Genomic DNA, 16,185 nt, shown 5'->3' with positions numbered 1-16,185 from the left:
TGTCGAGGGCAAGACTTGAATATGACATTTCAGTGCTATTGAGATGTATATTACAAGACCACCCTTTGGTCTGCCAGCCAAAGAGGGTAAAGTAGAGACGAAAAAGGCCTCGTGGCCCTGCAAAAATAGGCTGTAATCTAATAACCATGTTTCTTGGAAACATATACCACTAAATTGTTTCACATAGGCCACCCACAGAGGATCAGAAAACTTGTTCGCCAAACCGGCAACATTCCTGGATATTACATTATTAGCAGACCCCCTATGTCCCCCTTACTTAACACTACAGGATCCTCCTGGGGAAGCAGCCTACCAGAAACCATGGGAGCAGGACTAATAAGTCAATCACATGCCTCCAGCGTAGCCTATGGGGTAAACCGGATGTATGACGTTACAACGCATGCTTTTACACCGCATGCCGTTACAACGCATTTTTTACACCGCAAGATCTGTTACAACGCCAGCCTTTACAACGCATGCTTTTACAACGACGTACACTAGATGGAGTGCTGACATTAGAAATGTATAATTTACTATTCTAACTCCAGTCCACGTTGCAGTAGGGGAGGTGTTTGGATAGTAAAACTACACTATTTCTAATGTTAGCACGCCATCTAGTGCATTTCGTTGTAATGGCATGCGTTGTAATGGCATGCGTTGTAACAGATTTCGCGTTGTAATAGTTTTGTTGTAATGGTAGTGCGGTGTAAAAGTTGCGTTGTAAAGGTTGTTCACCGGGTAAACCTATTAGTCAGCTCTACAGGTGGAGGACCAATATTCTGCCACAGTGAAGGCATCTGCCTTGCAAAATCTATCCACAGTGGCCGGTGCTGATAGCCAAGCCTGGCAGGCGGGACTTGTGGTAACAGACTATCAGGTAGAGCCACATCATTGGTAAGTATGTTACTGCGTGCCGGCGGAACAGGTTTATAAAAGAAACCAATTGGTAAAGCCACAATGGTCCATTTTGATCCACGATTGACAGGGTATGACTCTATATCCTTTCCGCTAAATGCGGTTTGTTGAAATTAACAATGACACAGTCCCCTGCGTCTGATTTGCATGAGCTACCCATCCAACGTACTCTACGTACCATGTTGATATTTTTCTACAGTTCAGAGCGAAAACCAGTGGAAGTCTTTATTTTTTAAATGGCAAAAATACTCCCTGGAACCCTGAGGGAGAGTTGGCACATTTCCCAATACCAGTACGTCAGGAGTGGATGCTGGTGGTAAGTGAATGATTGGTAACTGCTGAGGAAGGAGATCCCGATCCCCCTTGGATTGGCTACCTGAACGCCTTCTAGTTAGTACTCTTCGAGGCACAAGATCTGGCTCGAACTGATTTGGCAAGCTAACTCGGTTGTGGTTGTGATTTCCCCCTAAAGTAGCTGCTGCCCTAATAGAGATTTGACTGTCCCCTTGCTTGTCTGTTACGTGGCTTGCGGTTACTTGCCCCCCCCAGTAAATGTGACTGTAAGTGAGACTGTGTCTGTAATTGGCCCCTAATAGTTTCAGGCGGACTAATCATGATGGGTAAATGCACACAACATTGACCTTTCTGATCCCCTGTCCCTCCCAATGATGAAGATGAGTCACCACGTTTGGGGGTCTCAAAACATTTTTCAATAGTGTTTAAGCAACTGATTATCGGGCCCAGCTTTGAGTCCAACAAATTCGTCATCAATACATGGAAGGAGTCCAGTACGCCCGCCATGTCTGCAATGGGCATTAAATGAGAGGGTACTGGGTTTTTGGGCGGCAAGTTAGGTCTGGATCTCCCATATTCTGAATTAGTAATTTCTTATCTCTGTGGTTACATCTTGTGGAAATATCCTCTGCGTTTTCTTGAGCTAATTACCAGGTGCAAAAGGAAAGGGGGTTTACACTGAGCCCACTCCCCTCCAAACACCACCACCATAGATAAAATGCTCCAGAGGGCCATGAGGATCATCTCAACTGAGATTGCACTAACGGAGAGAAGATTTTCCTTGGGAACCCCTGCGGATCTAAGCACCAGTTAGCCTTTGTTGCTGGGACCTTCTAGTACAGACAATATGGAGGACTACCTAACGGTGGACCACCAAGTGGCAGATACGAAACCTGGCAACAAGGAGTGCCTAACCTTGGCTCATAACTGTCTGGGGGTTAGAAAAACGGTTACTCCCTGGCATACTCGAGCTGCTAAACATCGCAGGAATTGTTCTGCCCCTCCATTCCCCTTGGAGGACCTTGCTAGCCCTCAAATGGTCCAAAATTGGACTTATCTCCTCACAGAGGCTCGTTTCACTTCCAGCTTCCAGGGTGCAGTGCCTAAACCATCCTGGGCAATTCACCTTATGGAATCATACTTTGGGAAAAACAAAGATCTGTTACATAGAGAGTTATCCTCATTATCAGAGCAGATGGCAACCAATGAAAGGTCTTGGATAATATCTCTAGTTACCAAAAACAACTTGTCTTCCACCTAACTGAGGTAGAAGTCCGTGCCTGTGCTTTAATATTTGATTGCAAAACAAATTGATCAATAAGCTGGGTACTTCTGTATAGGTTTTAAGATGCAACAAGTTTAGATCTACTGCACCCACTCATGCTTTACCAAACAATGTCGAAGAGACCAAAGCTTAGGGGACTCTGCATGCTACCAAATCCTTTGAAGTTACAAAAGTCCCTAACCCCCTTCCTATTGGTGTAGAGCTGAGGAATCCGCCTGTGCCTAACTCCCTTGTTTCCAAAAAGAGGCAGCCTGTGGTAGATCTTCCACCAGCCTCTTGCCCCTATGTACTCATATTGGTTGGTGTTCCGGAACTGGGGGAAAACCAGAGAGAGGGCCAGGATGAACTGACCAACAAATGCTGAAATTGGCTGACGCATGAGGGACAATTTCCCTACTTCATGGCAGGAGAGATTTTGCTCACATGGAGAGTGAGCTGGTTGGGGACGGGGTCAAATGTTCACTGTGATGCTTGTGTTATTCATTTATTTTCGATCCTCCTAGGTAGTACAGAGGTTGTTCTTTGGTGCTTTTTTGAGACACTTGAGGGAATCTAAGATTGGTTCATTTCCGTTGGGGTATTTTTACAAACGCCCCCTTTATTAAATAGTCTGACTCCCTCACATACAAACCTTCTTCTCTCCCACTTAGTGCAGATAATTATTATGTAATGAATCCTCCTTGTTTTAACATAGCTGTTTCAAACTGCTTTGATGCCCTGGATTGGGTAAAGTGACCAGTTTCAAGAGGCAATGATCCCTTTTTGACGTGCTCCCCTCTGAGAAAGGATAGGGAAGCCAATGAAGGTATGGGGTCCTTAAAGTAGGAAAGGTGTGTCATAGGAGTTATAATGTTTTAACAGGTAGTAGCTTAGGGAATGTAAGTATCCCCCCATATAATAGACCCACAGTGCATGAAAATGATGTCCCCACACGGTGAACAGGATTTTCAGTGGAGGGGAAAATATTTTTGTTACGAAACAAACGGGGAGGCCTCAGGCTCTCTGTGTCCAGTTGAATATGAAAACACAGCCAGTTTTCCTCAGTGGAAGTAGCAGTAGTAGCTATTCTAATGGACCACTTAACTATGAAGACTTTTGTATCAAATCTTAAGTTAATAAGTCCACGTTATGTTCATGGAATATCTCTGGATTAAATTTCAAGCTCAATATTTCAGATTGGGCTGTATTTATTGATCAAAATACCACTTCCTTTTTCAGGAAACATGGGCTCTCAAACCATTACAGCTTTAACTGGCTTTCATATGCCCATAGACATAGACATACATTCCTCAACTGACTACACATGTCCTAGTGATTGTTGGCAGGGTTACCCCACTGCCCCTTTCCTTCAACTCTCCAGCTACTCCCAGGGTGACAATCCATAGTGCTAAAGCGGACAAAGTTACATCCACAATCCAGCAGACCAATTATCTTCTATGAGCTCATGAGCAAATATCACTCCACCAATCCCGTAACAAATCTACATCAATAAACTTGGAGTCAAAGTTACTGGTAATAATTCACTGTTTTTAGATCTGTGAAATCACAGCAAATTCTACCTTTACAAAATGTCTAATAGATATACTCCAACGCAGCTACTAATACTGATACTTCCTTGAGCTAACAGAAGGAGCTTCCACTACAAATCTTCTTATAAATGTAGCACTACAAACCCATTGTTATACTTACCTCTACACAGATCAATCCTGTAGATGCTCACTGACAAACTTACCCTTACGACTCCTTGACAAATCGACCAATGCAAACCTGCTGATAAGCTTACATCTGTAAATTTACTGGCCGATCTACCAGCGCATGCTGACTGACAAATCTGTTTCCACAAGCTCACTGACAAATCCATTGTTTCAAATCAACTGCCAAATCCACACATTGAAACTTACAGGCAAGTTGATCACGATCACAATACACTTGTGAAAATACACTGATAAATGTAACAAGTAAATACACCAATATATCTACCTTTACAAAATTTCTACTAAAACTCTCCCACAAACCCACTGTTGGATGTGAATCTAGAACCCATCAAGACACTACAAACTCAGTAACTGAGCTAGCTCTTCAAACCTAGTTATATCATTACTCCACCAAACAAACTGAGGATTTTCCTCCAGAGATGGGCATAACTCGCTTAATTGCCTCTAGCATAATTACTACAAAATTGCTCATAATTTCTTGAGAAGCTTAATCCAACAGTTAGCAATTTTTTGTTAGCACAAAATACACCTTTTTGTCTAAAACAGACAATAGAATGATTTTTTGTGGTTAGACATTAGCACTAAATGCAATAGGACACAAATGGCAGCGCCCAGTAGCTACTCGGTCTTTCTACGTCAGTTGCAACTGTCCTCCTAAGGAAAGTTTTTTGCCCCAAATTACTCGAGCAGGTGCAATCGCTTAAAGAGTGCAAATGACTAAAATTACTCCAATTAGTCCGGCATAGTTGAAATCTTGTCAAGACCTACTTTCCACTTACCAATCAAAAGACAGATTTACTTATACAAATTCACCATATCTGCCTCTAAAAATTCACAAACAAGTTCACCTCAATAGGTCACTGATAGCTGTACATTGACACTACGACTACAAATTATTCGTTCTTCCGAGATACTCACCCGGCCTCACAAAGCTCTATTTTCGCTACCCTCATGACTCTACTGACCTTTAACTTTTTTTAACTTGGCTAACCATTTCCCTCTTCATATTCTGCTGAACGCTTGCCTCTTAATACTCTCCTGAACTTTTCTGTCCATGAACTCTGACAAAACTATTTGTTTGCATTCTTTGCTTTATCTCAATGGTTCAAACTATGATGGACTTAAACTTTGTCAAGCTCTCCTGACCTGACAATTCACTGTTTGCTGAACATCTCTATCTTTGAACTGCCCTGTACTTTTCCGTCTCCAACCACATTTGAACTCTCAACCTTGCCCCACTGATGCAAGCTCTGTTGCAGTTCAGGTTAGGCCCTTGGCTTCCAGCCTGGATTTAAGAAGCTGCTTTTGACACATTTGGTACACACATTTACAACATTGTACAGCTATATCAGGTACTGCCTAGGCTATGCAATGTGCATGATTTTCATAGTAAAGGTTTTCAGGAAGAAAAAGTAGTCAAATTCACAAACTAACACAAGTGAGATGAGACAAAATTCGCGGAAAATGTTCTGTTGCAGTGGAAATGGCAAAATATGTGCTAGTAAAGTAGATCTCAGGAGAAAACTGTGATAAAAATATAATTTACATTTGTGTGCATAAAACACTACTACTCTTTGCTCTTCGTTTGCATTAAAACTAGTTTTAAATGTTCACACTAGTATACCCAAGTACACTGGAAATTTGGCATCCCAGATCTTGGAGTGGTTGAGTTACAAAACATAATAATTTGTTATTTACTATGATGGTTGTTTGCAAATGATATGCATGGATCTTACATGTCCTAGTTGGGCACGCATGTTTGTGCAAGTTTCACACTTGGACTTAATTGTTCTTACATCTTTGTGGGATGATGTATAGTATTATTTACCTGCCTTTATTAGAGCATGACATGCAATTTGCATTTCATATTTTATGTTGGCCTAGCTGGGATTGCAGATTCTCAGAATTTTTTAATTTTTATTTTATTTTATTTCATTGTGGTTTGTTATTTATCATATTAAATTTGCTGGCATGACATTTTTTTACTTCATATTACCCAGTTGGACATGCGTACTTTTGCCCACTTAGCCATGATTATTTTTACATCTTTTCCGGGATGGTTTATAGCATTACTTATCTACTTTGATTAATTAATTTATATGTGCCCTGTTGGAATCGCATGTTTCCAGTAACAGTAATGTATTGCTTATTCTAAAAAACAAATGCATTTAATTAATTTGGTATGATTTGTATTATTATTCATGCAAGGGTAACATTAATAAATTACGATTGTATGCCCACTGGGTCAACACTGTCGCTGATATATGTTGATGTTGATGATTCTTCCCATATATTACATGTGTCCATTTGGAAAGAACGTTTAATTAATTTACAAATTCTTTGAATTTTTAAAGAATTTTTAAGTTGTTACTATTTTTAATAATGTCCGAGAACAGACTGCAAAATGATGTTCCATGCTTATGCATCAGCTGTATAGGAAAATGTAGTGTATATATTCCAGTCCAAGATGACTGACATTTCACTTAATATGATGAGGCATTAGTTATAGTTAGGAAGGCTTATTGTCCCTATAAAAACCAAGTTTAAACAGCACAAACTTTAAAAAAAAAAAATCTGAAGTTATAGTTCTAACTTTAATTTACAATTTCATCCACTACCTTTCAAATTATTTTAAGTAGCAGACCTCATTACAAACTCTCTTCAGCTTACTAACAAGACAGCACTATCTATAACTCACCACTCTACCATGCACTGTGTTCTGACAAATATTGTCATTTGAGAAGTTATAAGTGTTTTATGCATGTTATGATTTGCCATGCTATAAATGATGTATGCACATGTATAAACAGTGCATGGAAAGGGCATGAGTTATAGTTAATGCGGTGTGCCGAGTGAGATGATAAGACTGTGTTTGGTGGTGTGTGACTCATAGTAAATTTGAAGGCAGTGTATAAATTATAAATTTAAGTTGTATGTATTACTATACAATTTGTAATGTTTGTGTATTTTAAATTGGTTTTGTGTAGAATTAATACGCAAGGTATTTTTAACTATAAATTATCCTTAACCTTTGTTTTTTTATTGTATGTTATTAGTTTGCATTTTTTTATAAAAATGTGCTTCCAATCACAATGTCATTGATTTGAGTGTTGTGAGTGTAGTACAGTACAGTAAAGGAGAGTGTCATAGAGTCTAGTGTCGCAGAGTGGAGTACTGTAGCGTGGAATAGAGTGACGTAGAGTACAGTGGAGTGATGTGGAGTAAAGTGTTATACAGTAGAGTGGTGTGGTTTGTCGTTTCAAGGAGTGGAGTAATACTGTGGAACGGCATGTTGTACAGTGCAATGGCGCTTCTAACAATAGAGCTGAGTGTTATACAGTGGAGTGTTGTCAACTGGAGTGTCATGAAATAGAGTGTGGTGGAGTGGAGTGTCATAGAGCATAGTGTCGGAAAGTGGTATAGAGTGTAGCAGAGTGTTGTAGAGTGTATTGGTATAGAGCGGAGTTCAGTGGAGTAGAATGTTGCATAGTTCATTGTTGTTGAGTGTAGTGCCATGCAGTAGAGTGGTGGAGAGTCTTGTGCAGTGTAATATTTTATAAGGGAGCATCATTATTTGTGAGAATACAGTGCATGGTTGTTGGACTTGGCCCTTTTTGTATGGTTATCCCCAAACTTTTTTCTTCTTCCGCCTATTTTTTCCTGACCTGTTGTTGTTGGTTTTAGGACTCTGGTCACTTTGATCAGTGCTAAAGTGCATATGCTCTCTGTGTAAATTGTTATTATGTTTGGTTCTCCCTGATTGGCATATTTGATTTACTGGTCAGTCCCTAGTAAAGTGCACTGAGTGTGCCGGGGCTGGTAAATCAAATACTACTAGTGGGCCTGCAGCACTGGTTTTGCCACACACATGAGTAGTTCTGAAATGGTAACCCAGACCTGCCACTACAGTGTCTGTGCACAGTTGTTAACTGACATGTCGCCTTGGCAAGTGCACCCCCTTGCCAGGCCCTAACCTTCCCTTTTCTTACATGTCGGTCACCCCTAAGGTAGGCCCAAGGTACCCCTGTGGGCTGGGTGCAGTGTATGTGAAAGGTGGGACATGTACTGGTGTGTGTAACAAGTCCTGATAGTGAAACACTGCCAATTTTGTTTTTCACTATTGAAAGAATATCTCCCTCCATAGGACAGAATGGGGAATACTTTGTAACATTTTACAAGCATATCTTCCCATAGGTATATGATAGAAAAATAAAGTTTAGGCTCTCTGAACTCAGAATTTAATAACACATGTTTTACTAAAGATGTTTTTTAAATTGTGTGTTTGAAAATGCCACTTTTAGAAAGTAGGTATTTTCTTGTTTAGCCATTCACTGTGCCACTGCTTGTTTGTGTACTGGCTATCTGGTTTTGGAGTGACAGGGGCTAGGGAGGTGCATTCTGTCAGACAGCCACTGGGGGAGGGAGGGGTTGATGTGTGTCCTGCCTTTCCTGAATGAGTCAGGGCTGGGCTGAATAGACCTGAGCTGATTTCAGAGTAGGGGGAGGAGTTCTCACTAGCACCTGAATAGGACAGGTCTGCATTCAGAGTGGTAGGGGGGAGAATTCCCTTGCACCTGAATAGGGCCTGTCTGCCATCCACAATGCTGTCTCCACCTCCTGTCGGGCAGCTGCACCAGAGAGGACAGAACTGGTTTGGACTGGGCTCAGAGACCCTTGCACAAAGAGAACAAAGACATTTTGTTGTATAAATATTATACCTAAAACCCCTGAAATTTAGATTACTTCTGGAATCAAGAGGAACCTTTGCTGAGGAGAAGTGCGGGAAAAACTGAGGAGAAGTACTGCCCTTGCTATGTGTCTGGGGTTGGCCTGCAGTTGCTGTTTCTGCCAAATAAAGGAGAGGAACTTTGCTGTGTGCTGTGTCCCCTGCTTGAGGAAAGTCTCCAAGGGCTTGAGTAGAGCTTGCCTACTGTTTTGAAATTGCAGGAAACACAGACTTCACCCCTAGCTCCCCTGAACTTCCTTGCTGGGAGTTCTGACCTTCCAGGAGTGCCTGTGACTGTGTGGGGCCTCTGGAGGTTGTTTCTGCTGCTGGGAGCTGGAAAGCAATGCAACAAACAAGGAAGTTGATGCATCGGTCTTCTGGCAACAGTTTTCCGATGCAACACCGTGGTGCGAGAAGAATCTCCCCACAGCGCCGCTGCTGGAACCAACGTAGTGCCTGTTGAAGCTGCAAGAATCGATGTATCGAGGGATTGTGGCTGAAAAGGTCGAAACAGCGCCATTCATCGTCCCTATGTCGCACGTTTTCCCTGACGCATCACCTGCGGATCGGAGTGGTCTCAGAACCGACGCATCTCTTCCCCCTACAGACCGGACCTAATGCATCGCTCCTCTGTGTACAGCAGAGCTATGGCATCGTATTCACGAAGGTCTCAGAAATGACGTATCTCTTTGTTTTCAACACTTCTCATTACTGCGGCTGTGTGGCTTGGTGAACTTTGTTGCAACAACAGGTACTTTGCAAGAAATCACTCATCTATAGTTTTCTAAGGACTCAGTTGCTAAAACCTTTTGAAAGTCATTTTTTTGATACTGGTATATTGGATGTTTGTCATTTTGGTCTTGTTAAGTTTAGATAAAGATACTTTATTTTCTAAACCGGTGTGTTGTCCATTTGTGGTGTTATCACTGTGTTACTGAGAGTGTTGGTACAAATACTTTACACATTGCCTTTTGGATAAGTCTGTTTGCTCATGCCAAGCTACCAAGGGGGTGAGCAGGGGTTATCTAAAGTGTGTATCCTCCTTACCCTGACTAGAAGCAAGGGTCCCTTTTTGGACAAAGGTACCTATCTCTGCCAACTAGAGACCCCCATTTCTAACAATGGTAGAGTGGCGACTTATAATTAGTGTTGTCTGGTTAGTAAGCTGAAAAGACTGAGTAATGAGGTCTGCTACTTATAATACTTTGAAGGTGATGGATGAATTGTAAATAAAAGTTATAACTATAACTTTGCATTTTTAAAGTTTGTATATTTTAAAATGTGTTTGTATAGGGAAAATATGTTTTCCTGACTATCATTAAGCTCTAAACTTTGTTTGTTTTCAATGAATTTCAATTTTAATAAAAATGTGTTTCAAATCGTAGAATCCAGTGTCACGGGTGGAGAGTTGTTATGTGGAGTGTCATACAGTAGAGTTTGTTGTCACAGACTGGAGTATTGTAGAATTTATTTAAGTGGAGTAGAGTAGAGCGTAGTAGTGTATTGTGCATTGTAGTAAAGTGTTATATAGTGTAGGCCACGGGGGAGTTTGCATAGTTGCGTGGAACTCTGCGAAGTCGAAAAAATACTCCGCTGCACCACGTGGAGTTCCGCAAGCGGGCAATGTTCATCGTGCGCATGACGTCTACGTTATGTCAACGCGAAGTATATTCTTGGGTGGAAATCTTGCGTGAACTGCATCACAAGGATTGCATGGGTAGCGGTCATCTTGTTTTCAATCTGATTATGATGCAGGGTCCTACTATTTCAATCCTTAATGAATCTGTTTAATCTTTCCCCTGAACAACGTATTTCCCCAGCATGTTTATTTATTATCTTACCATTTATCTGTACCTGGGCGTTTTTATTTTGTATCAAATGTTTTGTGTGTTTTTGCACACATTTTTCACGTTTAAAATGTTTCTCTTTGCGTCCTTTTGGTAGCTTCTTTCCTTATTTTTTCTGTTTTTTTTTCTCTCTCTTTCAAACCCTGTGCCATGGCCGAGCAGGGCTCCAAAAGAGAGGTGAAAGGCGGCACCAGGAAGGGGTGCAGCCCTGTGCCCTGTTTTCAGAGGTGGAGGTGGCAGCACTGATATGTTATGTCCAGCACCTCCTCCCCTCCAGCCTGGCAACAGATGGCAGTCGTGGTTGTGGTTATCGACTCTGGGAGCGTCATCAGTGGTGGGAGAGGGTTCAACGTGCTGTGCACCACTGCTCTGGTGTCCAGCACACCCTGCAACAGCTGACGCACCGCTGTTCCGATGTCCTGGAATGAGACCAGAATCTGCTGGACCTGCTAGGTGTTGAGCTCATGGGGCTTGGCGAGTACTTATTATTGATATTATTACTTGTGTTCTATGCTAATATTTTTTTCCCAAATAGCAAGCATAATGCTCACATGCGGGTAAGTAAAGTTTACAAATATTATGTGAACATTATTCTAGACAGGCATTCAGCGCTACCTAATCGTACTTGTTGGTGCTCGTTTGGGCTGATTATTTAAGAAGTGATGCACAGAGTCTGGTCCTTGTCCTTTCACTAAGCTAGTGGTAGTTAGTATAAGTAAATTAGGGCATTCTCTCACTTCTCAGAGCCTTTATTTTTTTGTAGCTCTTACAGTGTCAAGCAATTTCCCAGTGATATGTATGCATGCATCCATCTATGCGTTGAAAAATGCAGACTTAATGAATTGTCCCATCGAAGGGTGTTTAATGATTGCGAATGAGGTGAGAAGCAAACATCCTTCATTGCAATTTATTACTAATGCCAAAATCTGGTTTAGTAAATCTGGAATATGGTTAGGTAGGTTTAGGAAATTTGGAATAGGACGGTCCGCCATACTACTAGTTGATCTGATTTAGAAAAGTTTGATGTTATTGTGATTGCTTTTAACTGCCAAAAAATATTTTTGGAGAGATTATTTATTTGCAAAAAAACAATTGATGGACAGAATGCAAAACAATGTCAGTACAGAGATCTGGACTTAAATCCATATTTTTTTTGCTCATCATGACATTCCGGTTTGACTCAGCCGTATGCAAATCAGTCATGGCCCTGCCCCCAATGGGAACAGTCCAGCCTGAACTGCCAGGTCAGGTCCTCCATGGACTGGAAACAAACATCCTAGGACCAGTTTCGGTGTTATACCCTTCATCGGCCAGGATAGCTTGACTCTAGCATCATGGAGAGTACGGGACCCACGTCTGGGCATACCTGGCCCACTCGGAGTGGCATGGTGAGCAAAAGTATGCCCAGACGTGGGTCCCGGGCTCACTGCGCCACTGGACTCAAGCTATACTGGCTGATGAGGGGAGAAACCCCAAAACTGATCCAAGGATGCTTGTTTCTGGTCCAGGGAGGACATGGCTTGGTAGTCGGGCTGGACTCTTCTCATGAGGCACAGGGTCAAGACTGATTTGCATTTGGCCAGGTCAAAACTGGGGTGGCATGGTGAGCAAAAGAATGATGGATTTAACCCAGATCTCTTGACTGGGGGTGAATGTTTTGATTTGTTGTGCATTGCGTTCATCAATTGTGTGTCTTTTACTTTTTCGCCCAAGATGATTTATTTACCACCGATCATTTTTTATTTTCTTGTCTTTATGTCCTACATCTGGATCCAGGGGCAAGAAGAGAGCTGATGAGGTGGGTGAGGGAGCTAGAGGTGCCTCCCAAAGTTCTGCTGCCAATAGCTCTGCTGGCCCCATTAAGTCCTACTGTTGTTAACATTAATAATTATTCTTCTAACTTTTGCCGCTCCTTATTGTGAATTATTTCTGCCCTTCTCCTAGTTCCTACTCATTTTCCAAATCCTGTTCGATCTGATCATTGATAGATTCTTGTTATTGCCTGCATTATCCTAATTACTTATTTTCTATATTTCAAGTTTCTGTACTTTACTTCTGTCTTTGTACTAGTCTGTCTGTAACTTCCTTTCTTCCGCTTTGTCAGCAATCCCTGTCCCCTTATATATCTTGTGAACTCCCCAGTGGTGGTACTGTAAGACTCAGAAAACCCCCTGATCACATACTACTACTCTGCCATGAAGATTTCATGCCCAAGTAAGGTATTCTATACATATTTGTTGAGATGATAAGGCTTTCTTTTACTTGATCATGCCCAATCAGTAAAACGAGAGACTGGCCATGGTCAGGTTGGACACCCCAATGTTATATATGTATTTTTTTATATATAGTAAACCAGCAGTTGATCATGACTGTGCACCATGGCTGGAAGAATGTATAAGGAGGATCGCTCCATTACATTTGCTCACCAAGACCATATGTACAGTTGTTACCCTTTTACTTCCTTTCAAAAACTCAGATTCATCAATAGATCTGTCAGTTCATTACAAAAAGTTACTGTTTGTCTTGACTACCTGGATTTTCAAAACTTGCCACCAACAAAATGCTCACCCTGATATATTTGATAAAATATACTGTGACCGAATTGCAGTGATGTATTGTGGTTGTATTTTGCTATTAAATAAATTAATAGGGGGAGGCATACCTGGCATCTAAAAAATGTATAATGTGTTTTCCAGCTGCACTGTCCACCAGTGCTGGGGTCAGCAGTGACAACGTCAGCTAAGCAGACATGGCATTTGTTCAAGGGGGTGAGGCAGCGGCAGTGGCGGGTGGTGGTGAGTCGTATTGCTTGTTTATTGACAATTAATACTATACTTACTGCAAGTGTGTACTGTTGACTTGGGAACACCCATCTTTAGCAGATACAGTGGGTGTGGAGTATTTAATGGCTTCTTCTATCTACAACTCAGCAGACAGAGTTTCATAATGAACTTTACCTATGATGGGATGATGTAAAAGGGAAAGCAGCATGGAGGGAGAAAGGATGGGTGAAATGTAATAAGAGTGAAAGAGAAGGATGCATGTGTAAAAGGATGCATATAGGTGGGTGATAGGATGCATAGGTGGGTGAAGGATGGATGCATAAGGTGCATGGCACTGTATTGTTGGCTGTGCAATGTGCATCTACTTCAGTTAGGGTGCCATTTACAAAGTACATGGCAATGCAAAAACAAGGTATGCTTCCCTTCCCTCCCAGTGTCAACCCAGTCACTTCATATGTACATAACTCCTTTCCTAAGTTCTGTCCCAGCCTTCTGACAATTATGGAAAAAAACATTATTTGCATATATACATTCTTCTGGCCAAGTGATATATTTTCTCATGGCTTCCATAATGGATTACATCTGTTCAAATTCTTCCCTTTCAACATTTGCCAACCAGTCACTCACTACTAGTCAAAGCTTAGGCACATCATGATGATGATCAGTAAAACGTATACCTACCCGGCCTACTTCCTCCAACTTATCCGCAGTGGAGTAAGTCAATCATTCTTTTCCTTACCACCAATCAAATCTATTTTGTTGGACAAAAGTAATTCCAAAGTGTGGTGACAGAGGTTGAGGCTAGGGAGTAAAGTAGGACTAAGAGTAAGTGCCTTGAGGTTTGCGTGTGGGAAAGTCTGTGACAAACACGCTAAACACTATCCTGTCCCTTAATCCTTTCCCAATACTGTAGTGCATCTCTTTTCCCACTGTCTACTTATGGCAAAAAAGAGGATGTCTGCATGACTGAATTTATAGTGCCTCATGCAACATATATCATTCATAGTATTCATCTGCCTTGTAGTTAGGATAAAATTAAAAGGCATCTTAGTCAGAGCACGGCCATAGGAATAAGATCATTGTCTATTATAGCAGCCCCACCTGCAGACAGTTTCAATATAATGCAAGTATGACTAGGGCCCCAGGTAAGCTTCCATGCCTCCATTAATTTAGCACAAGAGAGAGAAGAATACTTGAGTATTCCATAGTGTATAATGTCTGAAATTCTAAAAACATCAAGTTTGAATGGTCTGAAGATGCCAGCAAATGTTTGTAGTTCTACTGTGCCACTACATTATATGTTTTTCTCTGAGCATTGTTTATAATTTGTCTTTTTTCTTTCTTAATATAGCTAATCCTGCTGGTCCTAACAGTTAGGAGATAGCAGCCCATATGAGGCAGAGGAAACTAGAGGACATCAGGACACAATACCAGTGGCTGGTGGTCAAGGAGGAGGCGGCGGCACCCACTGCAGATGCCCAGGGCCCCAGTCAATCCTGAGTACCTCCAGTGCACCAGCGCCACAGTCCTGTGGCAGCTGCCCGCCGCCCTTCCATCACTGATGCCCCCCTTTTTCCACGCATTTCAGCCCCGCATCATACAGAGGCTGGAGTGCATAGAGGCCAGGTAGGAACAAATGGATAGGCACCTGAAGAAGCTACTAGCCCACCGTTAGTGCCCTCTTCTACCACTTTTCTAATCCTTTTTTTGGTGGGTGGGACTTGTTGTTGGGAAAGGGTGGAAATGTAGGAGTTAGCACACTCATATTTTGGACAATTTCATCTTGGGAATTACTTCAGTTTGGACACAACTTTCTTTTGGGACATTGGTTGAGGACAGGGAGATATGTTTGGGAAGAGGGTTGGGCCAGTTGTGGGTTTAGTTTATAATGTTAGGGAAATAAATATGTCATCATTTTACATTATGATTTAAATCTTTTTTGGGGTGTTTTACTACACACTGCTGCTTTTGTTGCAGCCTGTTTTAAACATCTGCTGATAGTGTAAAACAAATTATGCTATACCAATGTCCGACTACTTTAGTCCTACAATGCTCCACAGTTCTCTAACCTGAATAGATGAAGTAAGGGCTGCATGGTTTCCCAAGGAGCGATGGTGGTGGTAGTAGTAGCATGCTAACACAGTAATAGTGAAGGCATCAAAGTTGAGGCCTCACTCCCTCCTAGGTGAACTTAAACTGCAGGATAAGGACTATTACTCGCAGGGAACTTACTAGATTGAAATAAAAGATGAGTTAATGGGTTATATATTATTATATGAAAACTATACAAACAATTGAGACAGTCACCAGACTAGACTACTAGTACACAAGAAGAGACACAATAGAGAAAATATACTAAGCAATGCTAAATTGAATTATTCAGAACAATGGTGAGCTAGTAAAAGTCATAAAATGAAGGGGAATCGAACTCTGAAGTGAACAAGGGTAAGCTTTGACCCAACACAGCGCCTGAATAATAATGCTGGCAATGATGTTCTTTTAAAAATATTGAACACTGTTTTTATGTGCGGGTGGGTGAATATGGCCAGTGTGGGCTATACCTAAAGCTGAAGAATCTGCACTAAGTTTGTGTTGCTATCACCACATCACACCACCAAGT

Source organism: Triturus cristatus, chromosome 11 (genome assembly GCF_964204655.1).
Source record: "Triturus cristatus chromosome 11, aTriCri1.1, whole genome shotgun sequence".
Lineage (NCBI taxonomy): Eukaryota > Metazoa > Chordata > Amphibia > Caudata > Salamandridae > Triturus > Triturus cristatus.
The sequence above is the reverse complement of the archived record's forward strand: the minus strand, read 5'-3'. Positions refer to the sequence as shown.